The 20,329-nt window shown below is 43.9% G+C and overlaps 1 long non-coding RNA gene across 2 annotated transcripts; it reads left to right on the forward strand.

The window, feature by feature from the left end:
• The first annotated feature begins 16,345 nt into the window (after nucleotides 1-16,345).
• LOC106414170 lies at nucleotides 16,346-18,027 on the forward strand. 2 transcript variants are annotated; one of them, XR_001282786.3, is made up of 6 exons: nucleotides 16,346-16,602; nucleotides 16,722-16,856; nucleotides 16,922-17,016; nucleotides 17,145-17,202; nucleotides 17,582-17,675; nucleotides 17,766-18,027. It is a non-coding gene; the product is annotated as an uncharacterized LOC106414170 (long non-coding RNA). The 2 variants fall into 2 exon arrangements; XR_007339781.1 differs by having other exon boundaries at nucleotides 16,722-17,016.
• Nucleotides 18,028-20,329: the final 2,302 nt, after the last annotated feature.

A 20,329-nucleotide genomic window follows, 5' to 3' on the forward strand; every position in this document is an offset into this window, starting at 1 on the left:
TGGTCGCTTCACGGGGTGTAACGCATCTCAGATATGGGCCAGAGAATGACCTGCAATATAGCTTTCCCTGAGAGAGGCAATACCTAGCGGCCTTCTTCTTGATTTTCCTGCTCTCGTTGCGGTCTTCCGGAAGTATTTCTTCCTCTAGATATCAGACCAGGGGAGTCATCCAGGTTTCTTCTTCTTCGATGGCGGAAATCTCTTCGTTTTGTGGCTCTAATAGGGTGGCTGGCCATCGGAGAACCAACAGGGGGATGCTTATCTGGGTCTGTGTCTCGAGGGCAGATCCTAAGTTCGCCAGAACATCAGCTTGTGAGTTCTGCTCCTTGGGGATCTGAGTGAGCTTACAGTTTTTGAACTTCTTGATGAGCCGTTGAGCGACTGCCAGATATCGGATCATATTGTCGTCTTTAGCCTGATACTCTCCATGTGCCTGGTTGATAATCAGTTCGGAGTCGCTATAGACTTAGATGTTCTCTGCGCACAGCTGGTGAGCGAGCGATAACCCAGCGATCAAGGCCTCATACTCGCTTTCATTGTCCGTTGCTTTGAAGTTGCATCTTACGGCCCTCAAGGCTGTGTTCCCTGTTGGGGACGTGAGTACGATTCCTACTCCTGCTCCCCGAACGTTACTGGAGCCGTCCACGTGTAGGACCCATTCCCCTTCTTCCTTTGTCCCACTCTGTAGGCGTACCTCCTGCTCGAGAGCCGGGAATAAAGCTGGAGAGAATTCGGCCACGAAGTTTGCTAAGACCTGGGACTTAATTTCCGTAGCGGGTCAGAAGATTATGTCATATTCTCCCAGTTTCACTGCCCACTTTGCCAATCGTCCGAAGACCTCAGGCTTATGTAGGACCAGCTTTATAGGGAAGGAAGTGACGACCACTACCGGATGAGCCTGAAAGTAAGGTCGTAATTTGCAAGCAGTGACCATCAGGGCCAGGGCCAACTTCTCCAGGTGACTATAGCGGGTTTCTGCGTCTAGAAGGGCTTTGCTCTCATAGTAGATTGGTAGTTGCTTGGTTCCCTCTTCTCGAACCAAGACGGCGCTAAGTGCATGCTCTGAGACAGCGAGGTATAGCAGTAAGACCTCGCCAAGCAAGGGTTTGGATAAGAGAGGGGGAGTAGTAAGATAGTCCTTGAACTCCTGGAGAGCTGATTCACACTTCTCGGTCCATTCGAAATCCTTTGGCTTCTTGAGAGTTTCAAAGAAGGCGTGGGACTTGTCAGAGAGCCTGGAGATGAATCTGCTTAAAGCCGCCATTCTGCCAATTAGCTTCTGGACTTCTTTTACGCTCCTCGGGGAAGGAATTGAATGGATAGCTCTGATCTGTTCTGGATTAGCTTCTATGCCCCGGTGGGTCATAATATACCCTAAGAATTTTCCATAGCTGACGCCGAAGGAGCATTTGGCTGGGTTGAGCTTCATATTGTATTTACGGAGGGTAGAAAAGGCCTGTTGCAGGTGCGAGATATGGTCCTCCGCCTCTAGGGATTTCACCAGCATGTCGTCAATGTAGACCTCCATAGTTTTTCCTATTTGATCCGCGAACATCATGTTCGCCAACCTCTGATATGTCGATCCGGCGTTCTTCAGGCCGAAGGGCATGACCTTGTAGCAGTAGATCCCCCGAGAAGTCATGAAGGAGGTTTTCTCTTGATCTTCGGGGTGCATGAGTATTTGGTTGTACCCGGAGAAAGCATCCAGAAGCTCATTAGCTGGTGTCCAGCCATAGCATCGACAAGCTTATCAATGTGCGGCAGAGGGAAAGGATCCTTCGGACATGACTTGTTGAGGTCTGTGAAATTGATGGAGACCCACCATTTTCCGTTCTTCTTCTTGACCACGACCTTGTTGGCTAGCCACTCTGGGTACTTCACCTCTCGGATGAACCCTACTTCTAATAGGTTCCTGACCTTTTCGTTGATTATAATGTCTCTTTCCGAAGCGAACTTTCTTCGCTTCTGTCTTGTAGGCTGGTGCGAGGGATCTACTTTCAGATGATGCATAATGATCCTGTGGTTGATCCCGGGCATGTCCGAATGGGACAACGCGAAGCAATCGGAATTGGACCTGAGAAAATCTACTAGTCTCCTTCTTAATCCCTCGGGGAGCTTGGACCCGATCTTGAGGTTACGAGTTGAATCGCCTTTGACTAGTGGCACGTCATCCATATCCTCGACTTTTGGTTCCTATTTGTGTGGAATTTGGGACTTGATTTGTGGGGGAGGTGCGGCCTCGATTTGTTTCTTCAGAGCGACTTGGTAGCAGCGGCGGGTAGTCTCCTGATCTCCTCTAATCGCCCTAACGCCCCAAGGAGTGGGAAATTTTATTGTTTGATGGAGAGTCGAGGGAACTGCCCCCATTCCATGAATCCACGCTCGGCCCAGGATCACGTTGTAGGGGGAGTGACAGTTGACTACCAGGACAGGCAGGATGACCTCCCCTGTTGTTGGCTTGACCTCCCCGCTGAATCCGACAAGGGGGATGGCTTTTCGTATTAGGGCTTTCTCCTCCAGCCCCAGACCTTGGTATGCGGTCTGGAAGATGATATTACTGGAGCTGCCGCTTGTTAGGGGATTTTTGTGTAGGCTATTTTAGAGTACCACGGAACGATGGATAAGCTAGTAAACCGAAGGTGTTTGTATGTATTTCGTGAGGATTTAGAGATGATAATGAAGAAATAGGCTTGAAGAGGCTTTTATTAGATAGAACGAACAAGATTACAAGGTATTGAGTAATTACCCTAATTCTAGCCTTCTAGTTCTAGTCTCTAAGCCTTGGAGAAGTCGATCCCTCGCTTGAGGGCTGTTGTAGCTCTTATATAGTCGTCTAGAAGTCGGGTTCATTAGGTTAAACTCTTCCATATTCATAAATATGGAAGGTTTCTCCTTGTCGGAAGTTTTCCATTCCCTGGAAGGAAGCAGGATCCAGGGACCGAGCTTAAGGTTCCCTCCGGCGGGGACCCGGAGAACTCATTTACCAGGGATCCGGGGATCTGAGTCCTGCCTGGAGGCTGGGGAAAATAATACTGGGATATTTTTCTCCAACACCGCTATCCACCAGTATTCGTTTAACCAGGCAGGTTGCTATAGTAAGCGAGATGACGAGGGCATTGTGGTGCGGCACCAAGACTCCCTCTCGTTCTTCGACGGTGAAGGTTATTTCATTGGTTTCGAGATACTCTTACTTGACCCTCTCGGAGTTGCCCCATACGTCGCGGGCGTTTTCCTGAATAGTGGCGTGGTTCACGCTGTACGCCTCCGGTTCTTCAGATATGACATGGACCGTCGTAGCTCGTAGGCATAGCGGGGCGGGCTCGGCTTTGACGAGTTCGTCTGCTCAACTTTGTAAGTTGTCGGATAAGCCTTGGGGCTTGATTCCTCTTTGAATAGCTTCGGGTAGCTTGTTACGTTTATCCATCGCCATTATCACGTAGTTAGATTAGTCCCCTCCTTCTAGCGCCAAACTGTTAGGGGATTTTTGTGTAGGCTCTTTGTGAGTACTACAGAACGATGGATAAGCTGATAGTTTATATGTATTTCGTGAGGATTTAGAGAGGATAGGCTTGAAGAGACGTATTATTAATCAGACAAACGAGAACAAGAGAGGTTACAAAGTATTAAGTAAGAACCTTAGTTCTAGCCGTCTAGCTAGTTCTAGTCTCTAAGTCTTGGGAAAGTCGATCCTTTGCATTAGGGTTTTAGTAGTCCTTATATAGTCGTCTAGGAGTCGGTTTCCTTAGATTAAACTCTTCCATATTCGGAAATATGGAAGGTTCTCCTTATCGGAAGTTTTTCTATTTCTTGGAAGGGAGCTCGGTTCCAGGGACCGAACTCAGGGTTCCTTCTAGCGGGACCTGGAGGGTCTGGGTCCTGCCTGGAGACTGGAAGAAATGATATCGAAGTATTTTTCCCCAACAAATAGATCCACTTGTTGATCTAGGTTTTCTAGGGTTTTGATGTTCTTCTGAGATATATAATTTATAGGGTGATTAATTGAATCCTTCACAGAATTAAATTTGTTGCTTGTGTTCTAAAGTAGCTAACTAGAACCTTGAATTTAGGATACTTAGGTGCACGCGACGGCTGGTTTAGTTAACCTAGTGGACATATCAATTAGGTCGTTAATGCTTGTCTGAAGAAGCATCGATCGACATTCACTGTATAGTGTCGATCGACGCTCGGTCCTTGTTCGCACGCGACAGTTGGAACAAAGACTTAGACATCTGATTAGTAATTGCATGCAAGAGCTTGGTTACTTTTTTATTGAATTGAGTTGTAGGATCAACCCTTAGTATCTATAAATTATAATTCTGATAACCTGAATTAAATCTTAAGTTTAGCAACCTTCATTCCATCGCAAACAACAAACTCCTATTTACTACTTTGCTTTATTTATTGCTTTTATACTATTTAACCTAGCATAGTATGAAGCTAAAATCTATTGTGTGAGATATTGAATCTCTGTGGATATGATCCTTTAGTGCTGCAATCGATTTCTTATTTGAGAGAATTTCTATGGGGTAATTTGAGCACATCAACATGTCTACTTGAATGCAATGTGTGATACAAGATCTTCAGTCAGCATTATGCCTAGAGCAATGACAGATCAAGTTGGGCTCACGCTGTACGTTCGGGAACACCTCGTTCGGGTACATCCTCTTTATTATCTCCATCATTTGCTCGTTCAGTCTATTCTGTGCCTCATAGCCCGCCTGTTGAGCCGCCATCTTCGTCTCCAACAAAGATATGCGATCATCCTTGTCCTTCAACTGAGCCGTAAGTACTTCTGATCAACAAAGGGCGGTGGTGCAGAAAAAGGAGCAGCCGAGCGGGAGCGACGACCCAAACCGACCAAACGTCCCTTCTTTTTTGGAACCGACTGAAATAGAAAATAGCCAAATTTAAATAATATAAAAAGATGATAAAATAAAAATCAAGAAATAAATGAATTGAACTTTAAAAAAAAAGAACTTACCGATTCAACGATTTCGTTGATTCGAATCCGGGACAAGTTGGTCGAAGCCGTCGAATCGTCATCCTCGGTTTGAAGCTGAGACACTTTTCCTTGCACCTGAGTTTGGACCAGGGTGACCACGTCCCTCACAAGACCATCATCAATCTGGCCGGTCTTCTTGTTGGTATACGCCCTCTTCATTAGGGCGAGATCATCAACCGGCTCGCCATCATTTTCTTCCGCCTTGAAAAAAACATAAATTAAACAAACATTAGAAATTTGAAGAAATGCACAAAAAATAAAATTTCAAAACTTAAATAATTGAAGAAAAAGCGGCTGAACTTACCATGCGATCCCCCAGAGTGGCAATAGATTGAGCACCCAAGTTATGCTTGTAGACGCCCTTCCCTTTACGGTCGCTCCTGCGGTTGTTGGAGTTGGTGGAAGAAGTTTCTTTCGTCTCTTCCTTATCCCAATGCGCACACAACTCCTTCCAAACTGTGTCGTTCATCGACTTTGGGACCTTTTAATTAAAAAAAAAAAGAAAATAGTTAAGTAAATTAAAAAATAGTTTAATAAATTAAAAACTACCTTGTTTATTTCCCACTTCTTCTTCCACTCGTACATCTGCTTCCCATAGTTGTCCATAACTTTATGGACGAAGTGGTGATAGATAGAGAACGTATCATCGGAATTCCAGTTGAATTCTTGCTGAAAAAAAAACTCAATTAGTAGAAACTTTATATTAAAGATTAAAAATATAAGTAAAAAATTAGATTACTTACCGCAAACTGACGAAACCACAGATGCTGCTTCTCGGTAGGGAAGTCAGTGAAAGTCGGATGTCCCTTGTCGAGGGCCGAGTACATCATACGGTTGATCCATGCGCTGATCCCGTTCCCGGATCGGTTGAACCTAATAAAAAGAACAAATTATTAATAATGAATCAAATTTTAATGAAAAAAAATAAAAGTTTAATTACCATGTTTGACCCCGTCCATGTGGATACGGAGTGAGATAGGGAAGATATCACGACCGGGCTGTCGAACCCGGGGGAGCAGGAGCGGGTGCAGCAGCCGGAGCGGGAGGAGCAGGAGCGGGTAATGGAGAGGGAGATGTATGGTAGGAGCTGTGGGGCGAAACGGAATCCTGAATATGGCTGGACGAACCCCGAGACTGGCTCCCCGTACCACCACGACTACGACGCTGTCGAGGCCGGGTCTGATCATCATTAGACCCGTAAATTAAAAAAAAACATATTTAAAAATTAGTTCTAATAATTTATATAAATAAAAAAAACAGTTTAAATAAACAATAGTTTAAAAATAGTTTAAAAATAGTTTTTAATCACAAAAATATAAATAGTTTAATAATTACAAAAAATAGTTTTAATAAATAAAAAATGGGACATTTGCTAAAAACAACCCAAATATTCAAGTCAAATCTAAAAGTGTACCCCACTTTCAGTCAAATGCAAAACCAACCTAAAGAGGTATTGAAAGTACTATTTAACTCTTATGACCAAACAAAAAAATAGAATGTATTTTACGTTTATATCCTTCGGAAGTCTACACATAATAAAAGAAGTCTACATATATATAGACTTCCTACGAAGTCTACCTTATAGACTTATTTTGTAGTCTACACTCTAATTTGATCAAATAATTTAATTTTTAAAATGTATAAAAATAATTATTGTGATATTTTTAACTAATCATCAATATAATGGATAATACGAAGTAAATAAATTAAATTTTTATATAATTGAACAATTTTAAAGAATATATACTAATTTGGTTACCAAGTGTTAGACAATGTTCATAGTTTAGAAACAAAAGGTTCTAACATGTTATGTCTCATTAGATTTCTAAGGGTTAGATTTTAGATTGAGATTTTTTTTGTTTTATTATTTAAATTTATATATTAATGATTAGTAGTTTATATTTTGTATATTTGGATATTTGAACCAATAATTGAGATTTTTTTATTACCAAGCAAACATTTAGGGTTTGTGATTTGTGGTTTAGGGTTTAGTAGACTTACAATAAAGTCTACTTCACTATAGACGGCTTTTTCAGTAGTCGGTATTACAAAAAAAAAAATATTTTAAAATTAAATTTTGTTATTTAAGATAAAAATATGTCATTTTATATTTTAAGTATTAAAATAAAGAAATAAATTTAATAAATTATATATTAAAATTAATAAAACAATAACTTATTAAAGGAATGAAGAAAAAAATCATAAAAAGTGTGGGAACCCAAAGTTTACACTGTCGATTTCCGTTTAAATAAGGAAACTAGGAAAACCCTAATTTCCCAGAGGACCCGGATATCTGTTAATTACCACACGTCAAGCAATCAGAACACGAGAATAACAACGATAAAAATAAGAAATCGAAAAGAGAGCAAAGTAGATCTTATTCCGAATCTGCGTATGAGCGTTACAACAAGGTATAAGCCTGGGCTCGAGAGCTGTCGGCGAGATTCCTAGTTCTAGCAACCCTAAGACGGCTAAACCTAATTGAGTCGCAGCTCGAAATAACAAAAACGGAAAATTGCCTAAATTGCTCTAAGTGCTAAGTTTGCTCTGAAAAAGTTATCCCCCTTGCTCCTCGCCTAGGACTCCTTATATACTAGCTCCAAGGTCGGTTTACGCTTTTACTCTTCTGCCCTTAAGCCGTCATAGCATAAAAATGGAGATATTCCATTTTTCCCGATCTTCACAATTATCTTCAAAACTTCCGTATTTATCCGCGGAAACTTGACATTTATCCTTCCTCGTGGGCCAAGCGTGAACCATGCTGTGGTTCACGGGCTTTTGGTTAGGAAAAATCGTAGGATGGGCCTCGAGTCGTGTTTTAGGTCCCTTTGGGCCGTCTTCCGACTCGACACGTTTACTACGAGTTTTCCGCGGTTTCTAATCCGCGAAGTTTTATCGATGAATTAGAATAGCGGGAAACATGGACTGAGCTTGCTACGGTCTTCGGGAGATAGCATTCGAAGGTTTGACGAGAATGCAAGGACTGGTGTCGTATCGATGTTCGTAAAGGTTCAATCGCTACACAGCGACCGAACTTTGGCTCGAGCCCGGTCGCTACGTAGCGACCGAGCGGGACGATCGCTCGGTCGCTACGTAGCGACCGAGCTTTGGCTCGAGCTCGGTCGCTACGTAGCGACCGAGCGGGACGATCGCTCGGTCGCTACGTAGCGACCGAGCTTGGCTGAGCTCGGTCGCTACGTAGCGACCGAGCGGGACGTAGCGATCGCTCGGTCGCTACGTAGCGACCGAGCTTTGGCTCGAGCTCGGTCGCTACGTAGCGACCGAGCTTGGCTGAGCTCGCTCGCTACGTAGCGACCGAGCGGGACGATCGCTCGGTCGCTACGTAGCGACCGAGCTTTGGCTCGAGCTCGGTCGCTACGTAGCGACCGAGCGGGACGATCGCTCGGTCGCTACGTAGCAACCGAGCGGGACGATCGCTCGGTCGCTACGTAGCGACCGAGCTTGGCTGAGCTCGGTCGCTACGTAGGGACCGAGCGGGACGATCGCTCGGTCGCTACGTAGCGACCGAGCTTTGGCTTGAGCTCGGTCGCTACGTAGCGACCGAGCGGGACGATCGCTCGGTCGCTACGTAGCGACCGAGCTTCGCTCGGGTTTGGTTGCTGCATAGCGACCGGACGGCGTGTATGCGTGGTGACCGAGCTTGGTTTGTTCGGTTTGAATCCCAAAGGATACTTCTTCGTAAAAACTTCGTATTGGTTATTTTTACGAAAATTACATCTCTTCTTTTACTATCTCTTTCGGAAATACGATCTCCGAGGATTTTCGGGTGGTAATTCTGTCGTAACCGTTTTTGACCCCAACAGTTAACCCCCCAGCCCGTTAGGATCATGCATCGTAGGATCCTAGCGTGCGGTTAGGCATGTTTGGCAAGTTAGGCGTGATGGATGGAATTAATATCCGAAAGTCCGAGCTTGAATAGTAAATCCTCATGCTTATAAGAAGGGAGGTAACTTGTTCCATAATTTTTTCACTTTCTTGTTTTTCTCTAAGATCTTTCTTAAAAAAAAACTTTCTATCTTTCTCTCCACCCTTTTTCTCTATTCTCTCAAGAGAAGTGTAAAGATGTCGAGCAAGAAAAAGATTGCGAAAAAAGGGTCTTCGTCCGCGAGTCCTTATGAAGAGCTCGTCGTTCCGAAGATGGAGTTCGTGCCTCACTCGGTGCATCCTGCCGAGAACGAGGCATGGTGGGTTGCTCATTATGGCTCGTTGACCCCTCCCAAGGAGAAGCCGTTCCCGGTCCTGGTCCATCGTGGAGTCGAGGAAGAGGATGCAAGCAGGACTACTGACGAGTTTCTCGCGACGATGCGATCGTTCTACCACATCCCGGATGCTGTGGAGTTCCGGGTTCCCTGCCGCGGGGAATGTGCTAACAGCCCCCCGGAGGGTTACTTTACTTGCTATGAGGCGTTCGTAGTGCGTTGTCGCCTATGGTTCCCCATACCCGAAATTCTCGTCCGAGTGTTGGATCGTTTCGAAGTTGCGATAAGTCAGTTGACACCCCTTGCCATTCAGCATCTTATTGGGATCCTGATCCTAAGCTACGAGCATGGCCTTTCCCTTTCCGTCGATCATTATGAAGCGCTTTTGAGGCTTCAACTTGTCAGGGGTACGGATAAGCATAGGTTGGTCCCTCGGAAATTTATGTCAGTGGTTAAGAAGTTTATTTCGAACTTCAACTCGTGGAAGAAGTTCTTTTTCTTTGTTCGTATAGACGCTGCATCCGTCGAAGAGAGTTGCATTCCACTGTTCCGGAGGTTGCCGAATGATCGTCCCTTCATCAACCCTTTGCTCCGTTCCCCGAGGACATCATTTCGGTGAGGGATCTTCTCAGGAATGGTCCCTTCTTCTGGACTTCTTTTACGCCGAAGAGGGTTCGGAAGGCACTGAGATTCGTGCAACCCGGTCCTGCTTTGGATGCGGACACGGGAAGCGACTCCGAACCCGACGACCAGAATCCCGTCGAAGCTCCAACAGCTGTGCCGGAGTCGAGCTCTTGGAAGGGAAAAGATGTCGATCTTGGCGACATAGAGTTTTCGATGGATGACTCTATGCTTCCAGGATGGGATCCGAACCTTGCTTACGGCGACGGGAGCGGTTCGAGCGAGGCCCCTATTCCGGATTTCGATGATTTCTTTGCTGGGCTGCCATCGGGTTTCGATGCTCCTCCTCCTACGAAAGAATCGGCGAGGCCGAGAGTCGTTGCGGAAGGATCTCGCATCATCAATGGGGTTAGTTTTTTGAGAATTTTTTGGTGATTGTCCTGTGTATATGTTTATAACATGCCAATCGATTTTGCAGGGCCTGAGCTTGCTGGGCTCGGCCATTGAGGCGGGCCATAGAGAAGCCATGGTCTACCGCTTCAAAGCGGAGAAAGCGGAGCGGGATCTCGCTCGCGTGCAAGGCGAGATGCTGGAGCGAGAGGCGCAACTTACTCGTGATCATGCGCGGGCTGTTCGTAAAGCGGAGAGGAAAGGCAAAAGAGAAATCGTCGAGGTGATGAAGACTCGTGCATCTCAATTCCAGGTTGAGTATGGGAACCTCAAGAATGCCTTTACCTCGGTGGGTGACTTTCGCGAGTGCCGCGGTTCGGTCGGAAGTCTTTGGAGGACGCGAGCCGATGACTATGTGTTTGAAGAGGAAATGAGCTTGATGAAGAGTGGGATGAGTGAACGTGCCCATGCTGAGGCGCTTATCCCTCCGATTGACGAGAAGATTCAAGGGTTCTGGGATTCCATCCCGGTTTCCCCTGATACCGAGGAGGTTCCGACCGGGTTTCCCGATGGTGGCGAGGAAGTGGATCGTCCCGCGGATGCGTTCGGTGCTTCGTTGTCCGGGGACTTTGACTTTGGATTATGAGGGGCGGATTAGTTATCCTTTTATCTGTTTTCGGCCAAGTGTGGCCCTTTGAATTTGGATTTTGTTTAGGCCTAGATGGCCGTATTTGTATTTACCGGGACTGGCCGTTGGTGGCTTTGAATCCCTTGCCGCTTTACGCGGTTTATTTATATGATAAATGTTTTGTTTCGAGTTTTCCTGAGTAGGGTTGAAGTAAATACGAGTTGTCGTCTCGTATTTAGTTCTGATTAGACGTTCAATCTGTTGGTTCGTTCGTGATTTTCGTAAAAATTTACTTATCTTTACGATTTTCGAGAACATTGAGATATGAACGGAGAGACATGGTTTAGGATCTCGTATCTTTTAGATATCATGCCTTGAGATGTTTGAGACCAGAGCGTTGGGTTTAGGGCAAGACCTAGGTTTACTTTCGGTTAAGGTTTGTGCGGTGACTAGCCGGCTATCGTTTTTCCTGTTGCGATTTCTTCCTGACTCGCACCGATTTAAAGTCCGCGATATGTTCTCGGCTTATATGACTTGTATGGTACGAATCGAGCATCTTCTCAGAATCAACTGGAAGTGCTAAACCAAAATTTCGGATTTTTGTTGTAGCGCGCTTTTGTCCTTGTGCTGGACGTTTTTAAAGATCAAAAGAGTGATCGAATTGCGTTTGTTTAAGACGGCTGGCGTGTTCGTCGGGGCCAATCGACGAACGGGGTGTAAGGTTTTTGGTGGTCGCGTTCGGACAATTTGTTAGCATTGTCCTCGAATTTTAACTTTTGCGACGTCTCGCAGTTATTTCGAGGATTATACGTGTATTTTTGTGTTTGAAAGATGATAATCTTTACGATTTTTGGGCCGGAAGGGGCCGCAGACAAGAGTCTTAACGTTTTCAGGCGTGTCCTGAAAGTTTCTTTTGTGTTTTACTGAAGCGTAAACGTTTTCGATAAAAAGGACAACGTATATTGTAATAAAAGTTTTTGAAGTTTCTAAAAACTCGATTACAATAATGAAGATTTTTCTAAGTGGGAGTATACGAGTATACGCACCCACTCCCCCCCCCCTTTTTAGAGAGGGGGATAGCTGAACTCGTCTTTTGACGAGCTGCCTACGTACCCCTTTCGAGGATCAAGCCATCTCGTAGTTCTGTTTCATGCCGCGAGTGTTCTTACTCGGCGGTAGATGTCGCGATGTCCGCCTTGACCGTGTCGATCGTGGCTGGGTCGACGCTATTTTCCGGATGTTCCGGTTGAGTTGTCGCGTGGGCTTCGGATTTATGTCGAGCTTCGACGTCCGATGCGTTTGCGTTGATAGACGATTTTACTTCGTCTTCTCCCGGGGCGCTTTTGGCTGAAGATCGATCTATCTTCGCGCGTTTGCCGTTTGCGGAAGCCGTGATTTGCCTTAACTTATGCTCCGCGAGGAAGCATAGTCGCGACTGTTTTTGGCATCCCCAGATGGCCGCGACTCCGCTCGGCGTTGGGAACTTGAGACCCAGGTGGTAGGTTGACGGAACTGCCTGCATGGCGTTGAGCCATGGGGTTCCCATGATCACGTTGTAGATAGCGGGATGATCGACTACCGCGAATTCGACGATTTTCGTGATCTCCTTGGCCATGACTGGCAATTGGATTGATCCGAGAGTCATCGACACTTCGCCTGAAAAACCCGTGAGTGGTTTTGGCGTCGGAATTACTTCTCCGAGTTCGATACTCATCCGCTTGAGAGTGTCGCGGAAGATTACGTTGACCGTGCTTCCCGTGTCGACGAGTACCCTTCCGACTTCTAAATCTCGTATGACGAGATCTATGACGAGCGGGTCGCAGTGAGGTTGGTCGATACCGCCGGCTTCTTCCTCTGTGAAGGTGATCGAGCAACTTTGGCCGTCTCGAGGAGGAGACCATGTAGGCCAATTTGCACTTGATTCTGCCTTCCGTTGGTAAGCCTTGATGGCCGACACGGTATCGCCGCAGTATTGTGATCCTCCGATGATCATATTGACTCTGCGACGATTGTTATCGTTCCCTTTGTCATCCGGCCTCCTACCGCGTTTATCCCCAGGATGGTTTCGTTGAGGGGATTTTTCAGCGGGCGGATTTCTATCCGTCTTTGGAGGCCGATCAGAATCGAGGATGAGATCCTTGACGCTAGTTACTTCCGAAAGCTCTCCAGCGAGTAGCTTCGCGGCCAGTCTTGCTCCCAAGACTTTGCAATTGGTCGTGGAGTGTCCTCGGGATTGGTGGAACTCGCAGAAGGTGTTTTCGTCATACCCTTGATTGCGAGTCCATGTGTTGCCCGTGGTCCGGCCTTGATCCGAACTGATCGCATAGTTATGCGCCCCTTGGAGATCTTCCCCCTCGTGATGGACGTACTTGTCGTTACGAGAGTTCTTCTTTTTCCCCTTCGGATCTGCGTCTTTCGAGGATGGTCTTGCCGGCTTATGTTTTTGCGATAAGACTTTAGTTTCTTCCTCGACTATGATGTAGTCCGTTGCTTTGTGGAGGGCGTCCTGGATCGTTCGCGGTTTGTCGAGAGTTATCCATTTTCTGAATTTCGACTTGTACCAGAGCGTCTTTCTCAGCGCGTCGATGGCCACTTTGTCGCTTATCCCGCTGACCCTGGACATTATCAGCTTGAACCGACTGATAAACTCGCGGAGGGGTTCGTCTTCCCTCTGGGAGAGACTCCAGAGGTCAACATCGGAGGTTTCCCTGTCTATGAATACAGAGTACTGTTTGAGGAATTCCGATGCGAGCTGTCGAAAACTCCCGATGGTGTTGCGACGAAGGCGTGCGAACCATTCGAGCGCTGCTCCTTCGAGATTTTCGACGAACAGGCGGCAATAGCCGGCATCTTTTTCGCCGTCCTTCAGTCTTGCTCTTCCCATCGCGATGTGGAAAGCCTGAAGGTGCGCTTTTGGATCGGCCGTACCATCGTACTTCGGTACTTTGATCTTTCCCGGATCGGACACCCTCATGTCCGAAATGCGACTGGTAAAGGGGGTCTTTCGAGCTCCTTCCAGCAGTCGATCGATCTCGGGGGATTTGAGACTTTACGGCTCTCACTTCTGCCGCAGTCTTAGTGATGTAGTCGCGAAGATCGCAGATATCCGATGTCTCGTCAGTGGATTTCCGAGCCTGTCGGCGTTTACTGCGAGTGAGCTCGGTTTGCCTTTCGGCCAGCTCCTCTTGTTCGTTCCAATAGGCGACTTCTTCTTCTTCCGTCATTGGTTTTTCGAACGGGGAGCCTTCCCGATCGGATCGGCTTCTGGTCCTTCTCGGATGTCTGTCTACATCCTCGTCGGTGTCGTTGGAGACATCGCTAGGATCCAGGTCAATGGGTTCGGCTTCGTTATCCTCCGAGTCCTTTGCAGGGGGCGGAAGATTTTCAGGGTTCCCCTTTTCGACGGGAGATTTCTCGCTAGGGTTTTGACCGGAAGGTCGTTCCCGCGCGAGTCCTGCTCTATCGAGTGGGGTGGCGAAGTCGAGCCTCTTCCCGCGGATTTTGGTGGTTCCGCGGGGACGGATAGCTTGGGTTCTTGCCGTTAAGGTTTCAACCTGTTTGGTCAAGGTATTCACGAGCTTATCCTGTTCTTCCGACCTTTTCTCATAGGTGGCGAACATCTTTTTGAACTCCTCGAGCGTCGCGGCGTTGGCTTGCGCGTTGGCCGCGGATACGTCCGCTACTGGAGTGTGGAGATCGGTGCCGCTGCCTCCATTAAGAGGAGTTTGCACGTTATCCGCGTCGTTGGTTGACATGTCAGATTGTGTGTGGCTTTTGCGGGTTAGATTGATCCGTAAGTCCCCCTCCTTCTAGCGCCAAACTGTGGGAACCGAAATTCACACTGTCGATTTCCGTTTAAATAAGGAAACTAGGAAAACCCTAATTTCCCAGAGGACCCGGATATCTGTTAATTACCACACGTCAAGCAATCAGAACACGAGAATAACAACGATAAAAATAAGAAATCGAAAAGAGAGCAAAGTAGATCTTATTCCGAATCTGCGTATGAGCGTTACAACAAGGTATAAGCCTGGGCTCGAGAGCTGTCGGCGAGATTCCTAGTTCTAGCAACCCTAAGACGGCTAAACCTAATTGAGTCGCAGCTCGAAATAACAAAAACGGAAAATTGCCTAAATTGCTCTAAGTGCTAAGTTTGCTCTGAAAAAGTTCTCCCCCTTGCTCCTCGCCTAGGACTCCTTATATACTAGCTCCAAGGTCGGTTTACGCTTTTACTCTTCTGCCCTTAAGCCGTCATAGCATAAAAATGGAGATATTCCATTTTTCCCGATCTTCACAATTATCTTCAAAACTTCCGTATTTATCCGCGGAAACTTGACATTTATCCTTCCTCGTGGGCCAAGCGTGAACCATGCTGTGGTTCACGGGCTTTTGGTTAGGAAAAATCGTAGGATGGGCCTCGAGTCGTGTTTTAGGTCCCTTTGGGCCGTCTTCCGACTCGACACGTTTACTACGAGTTTTCCGCGGTTTCTAATCCGCGAAGTTTGATCGATGAATTAGAATAGCGGGAAACATGGACTGAGCTTGCTACGGTCTTCGGGAGATAGCATTCGAAGGTTTGACGAGAATGCAAGGACTGGTGTCGTATCGATGTTCGGAAAGGTTCAATCGCTACACAGCGACCGAACTTTGGCTCGAGCCCGGTCGCTACGTAGCGACCGAGCTTGGCCGAGCTCGGTCGCTACGTAGCGACCGAGCGGGACGATCGCTCGGTCGCTACGTAGCGACCGAGCTTTGGCTCGAGCTCGGTCGCTTCGTAGCGACCGAGCGGGACGATCGCTCGGTCGCTACGTAGCGACCGAGCTTGGCTGAGCTCGGTCGCTACATAGCGACAAAGCGGGACGATCGCTCGGTCGCTACGTAGCGACCGAGCTTTGGCTCGAGCTCGGTCGCTACGTAGCGACCGAGCGGGACGATCGCTCGGTCGCTACGTAGCGACCGAGCTTTGGCTCGAGCTCGGTCGCTACGTAGCGACCGAGCGGGACGATCGCTCGGTCGCTACGTAGCAACCGAGCTTGGCTGAGCTCGGTCGCTACGTAGCGACCGAGCGGGACGATCGCTCGGTCGCTACGTAGCAACCGAGCTTGGCTGAGCTCGGTCACTACGTAGCGACCGAGCGGGACGATCGCTCGGTCGCTACGTAGCGACCGAGCTTCGCTCGGGTTTGGTTGCTGCATAGCGACCGGACGGCGTGTATGCGTGGTGACCGAGCTTGGTTTGTTCGGTTTGAATCCCAAAGGATACTTTTTCGTAAAAACTTCGTATTGGTTATTTTTACGAAAATTACATCTCTTCTTTTACTATCTCTTTCGGAAATACGATCTCCGAGGATTTTCGGGTGGTAATTCCGTCGTAACCGTTTTTGACCCCAACAAAAAGGTTACATATTATATTTTTAATAATAAAGATAAGAAAAATCAAATTCTAGTAGACTTAAAAATATGTCTACCAAACCGTAAATATTTTAACCTAACCAGATTTTAACCAAAATAATTTAACTTAACCAAAATTAAACCATAAAAGTTTAACCTAACCGGATGTAGTACCCAACATATAAATACATTTTATTTTGTGAAATTTGGTAAAAACACAAAACCTAGCGCCGTTGCGGCTCTCTCTTCCTTCTTCTCCCACTCGCCGTCCTCTCCGAATCACCATCACCACCGTCCTTGTTCATCTCTCAGCCATCTCCACCTCGTCACTACCGTTCCTCTACTCCTGTTGTAATATCTCTTTCTTTACCTCTCTCTCTCTCTCTCTCTCTCTCTCTCTCTCTCTCTCTATTTGCTCGGGTATTTCCTTACAATCCAATGTAAGCACCTCTTGTCCGATTACTTTTCAGCAAGAGTCTCGGGAGTGAGGACAGTGGTGAGCCGGAGATGAGTAGTGGCGGTGAGGAGACAGAGCTTAACTTCGACTTCCATGGAGTTCTTCCGTGTGCTCGAACTCGAGGGATGAGATTGAGTTGGATTCAAAGGTAAGTCTCTTACCCTCTTTCTGAGATTCAGTTTCATTTCTGATTCATTGTAATTGATTATGGAGGAAACGAAGACGCGGTGCGACGGAGGGTGGGGTCGTGTCCATGAGCTTGAAGTGTCCTGAGTGAATATAGCTGCTGAATCACATTTTCCAAAACTGTAAAAACTTCTTCTTCGTGTAACATGATTAAATACCTTATATTCTATAGTTTTCTACTGTCTTTTGCTCCTTGGTTCGTGTAATATGATTTTATTAATGACTGTGCCTTGTACATTTCTGTTTGCAGGTACGTTAAGGCTTGGGCATTGATGAATAACTGCCACAAACCAGCTGAGGACGACATTGTAAGTGTATCAATTGTCTCGATCTATTGTTATTTTGTTGTGTCTGGACTCTGGTTTCTTAATGATTGTATCTCAGTTGGTTTCTTTATATATTTTGGTCAGAAGTGTTTCAGATTTTTATTGACTGTGAAGGTGACTTCTTATGCAAACTAATTCACATGTTTGATTCACATAAAGTCTCTGTCTGTCAAAGATTAAATCTAGAGTTTATGCTAATTGAACATGTTAAGGATTACTTTAAGAGAATCAAAGAGAATGGGTTCATCGATGTTAGGAACATAAAAGTAAATTATTTTCATCTTTTTAATTTTGTGATTGTTACAGCCAAAGAACATGGAGTATGGCATGGGTTTAATTCCTTGTCCTTTTTGTGTTGTAGGAAAGTTTGAATATAGAGTAACCGAAGAGATTCAAAAGGATCGTCTCACAAACAATACTCATGAAGCATGTCTCCCAATTCATGAAAACTGTAGGTAAGCTCTGCAATCATCTTACTCTATAAGGATTTGTCTCTTTGGTTTCAGTATGATGGCTGAACTAATGGTTCTCTCAAAAATTTCCAGGGTTTTAACAGCTCATGGGTCAAATACAATCGTGTATGTAACAGATGATCATGTTGATATCAGTACAAGTAACCGAGACACTGGGAGATCAGCAGTAGAGTTGTCTTTATATCGTCTTCTAAGCAGTAGAGTTTGTTATTGATGAAAACTGAGTTGTCTTGTTTTACTTAATCAGAAAAGCTCAAAAAAGATTTGAGTAAACTATTTTGTATCAGAATGATGTATTGTTGGTGTAACAAATTTGTGTAGTTTGCTTCTAGGAGATTTCTCTTCTAATTTTATGTAAAAGAAGACTAATATTGAAGTCTACTTAGCATAAAGTAGACTTGGTTAATACACTTGATGTTTTGTAATCGTCATTGACATTTTCAACATACACAAATTCAAAAATTAATATATCATTATGTCTTGGATAACTTGATCAAGTTCTTGCATTGCAATCATTTGTGGCACTCATAGGAGTATCAACACAACTTTAACACATAAGACAACTCCAAAGCAATAAGACATCTCATAAGTTCAACACAGTTACCCAAACTCTCACAAATAGTCTTTCACCAGCTATTCTCCGTAACTGAACTATTTTCTGTAAAAAATACGGTTTACATAATTAGCGAACAAATATTTCATGCTTGATAAAATTATAAACGTAGACTTACAAATACGTCTACAATTATTAGCTAACAAAATAGTCAAATCAAATGTATTATACTTTCATAACTATAACAGATTTTTTTTTCAAAATCACTCAAACCTATTAAGATTATTTAACACACACGGTCAAACAAAAAAATCTTAAAAAAACTTAATGAATAATACACAAATTCACTTTTAATATATTTTTCTATGTAGGCTCCATATTCAGTCTAAGGAGATGTAGACGTTCTTTTCAGTTTACTAGTGTGGACTGTCAAATAGGTCTACTTTTTGGGTTAGTTTTTGCAATTGCAAATTTTACGAGTTACTTTTTATATTTGAAAAAAAATTGTGATTTCATAAAAGTAGACTTCATTTTCAGTCTACACTTTAAACAGGTTAGTTTTTGCTATTGACCAAAATTCACTTAGGATTTGACTTTCAGAATTAGACTTCATATGGAATCTGCATGTTTGAATTTTTTTGAAAGAGGTTAGTTTTACAATTGACCATGTTTGACTTTCAACGAGTAGATTGAAATGAACATCTAAAATTGTGAAGACTTCGCATGAAGTCTCTTTCAAATCCGATGGGTTAGTTTTGCATTTGACCAAAATAAAAAAGTAGACTTTACATGCAGTCTACATTTTTTTTTCTAATATTAGAAGACTGCATATGAAGTCTACAATTTAATAAATTTTTGAAATATTTTTAAACTTTTTTGTCAAACACAAAACGAACCTATTCAACGAAATCAAAGTTTTGGTCAAATGCAAAACTGACCTTTTGTAGATTTCTCGGGCAGTCTACATTTTGTAGACATCCGGTGAAGTCTACTTTGAAAAGTCAAAAGTTCGGTCAAATGCAAAATTAACCTCTTTTGCGTAGACGTTTTAGTAAGTCTACCTAAATTTTTGTTTTTGTTGCCAAAGGTAAAGACGTAGACTGCTGGGAAAGTCTCTGTTACCAAAAAATTTCTTTTGGTCAATTGCAAAACTGACTTGTGCGTTGACAAGTAGACTGCATCGTAAGTCTACACGTAGGCGTAGACATACAAAACAGTCTACTATCGCGACACAGATCTGAAAAATGACGAAAACCATGTAAATAGTTACCTTTTTCCGGTATAAAGCTCATTTCCAACCTTTTCAACCGTCCAAACTCCAAACATAAGCAAAAAAGCACTTTTGACGATTTACTGATGAAGAAACTCAAAAATATGAAGTTTGTGATTATGAAAATGAAAGTTATGAGAGACTTTTAGATGGAAATGTAGAGGAAATGAAAGGAAATGAAGATTTATTGGTTTAGAATGAGAGATAAGTGGTTGAAAATTAAATTTTAGAGCTTTAAGAGTTCAAAAATGGTGATTCATGGTGGTTGAAAAAATTGATGATGATGGCATTATTGTAAATAAGAAGAAATTGTTAGGATGTATTTGGTTTTTTGTTAATTTCGAAATTAACAAAAAAATAAATTATAATGGCAATTTTGTAAATAATTTAAAAACATAAGGATAGTATGGAAAATTCATTGATGAACAGTAATGACAAAAAAAAAAGGGTTGGTTTTAGGTTTGACTTGAAAAAATGGGTTGGTTTTGAAAAACACCCATAAAAAATAGTTTAATAATTACAAAAAATAGTTTTAATAAATCCCAAAAAATAGTTTAATAATTACAAAAAATAGTTTTAATAATATTTAAAATGTTTAATAAATATAGAAAATAGTTTAATAATTACAAAAAATAGTTTTAATAAATAAAAAATAGTTTAATAATTACAAAAAATAGTTTTAATAATATTAAAAATGTTTAATAAATATAGAAATTTATATTATATATATAAAAATACATATATATATATATATCTATATATATATATATTTTAAAAAAAAATCCCAAATAAAAGTTTTTAATCACAAAAAAA

Source organism: Brassica napus, chromosome A5, assembly GCF_020379485.1.
Source record: "Brassica napus cultivar Da-Ae chromosome A5, Da-Ae, whole genome shotgun sequence".
Classification (NCBI taxonomy): Eukaryota; Viridiplantae; Streptophyta; class Magnoliopsida; order Brassicales; family Brassicaceae; genus Brassica; species Brassica napus.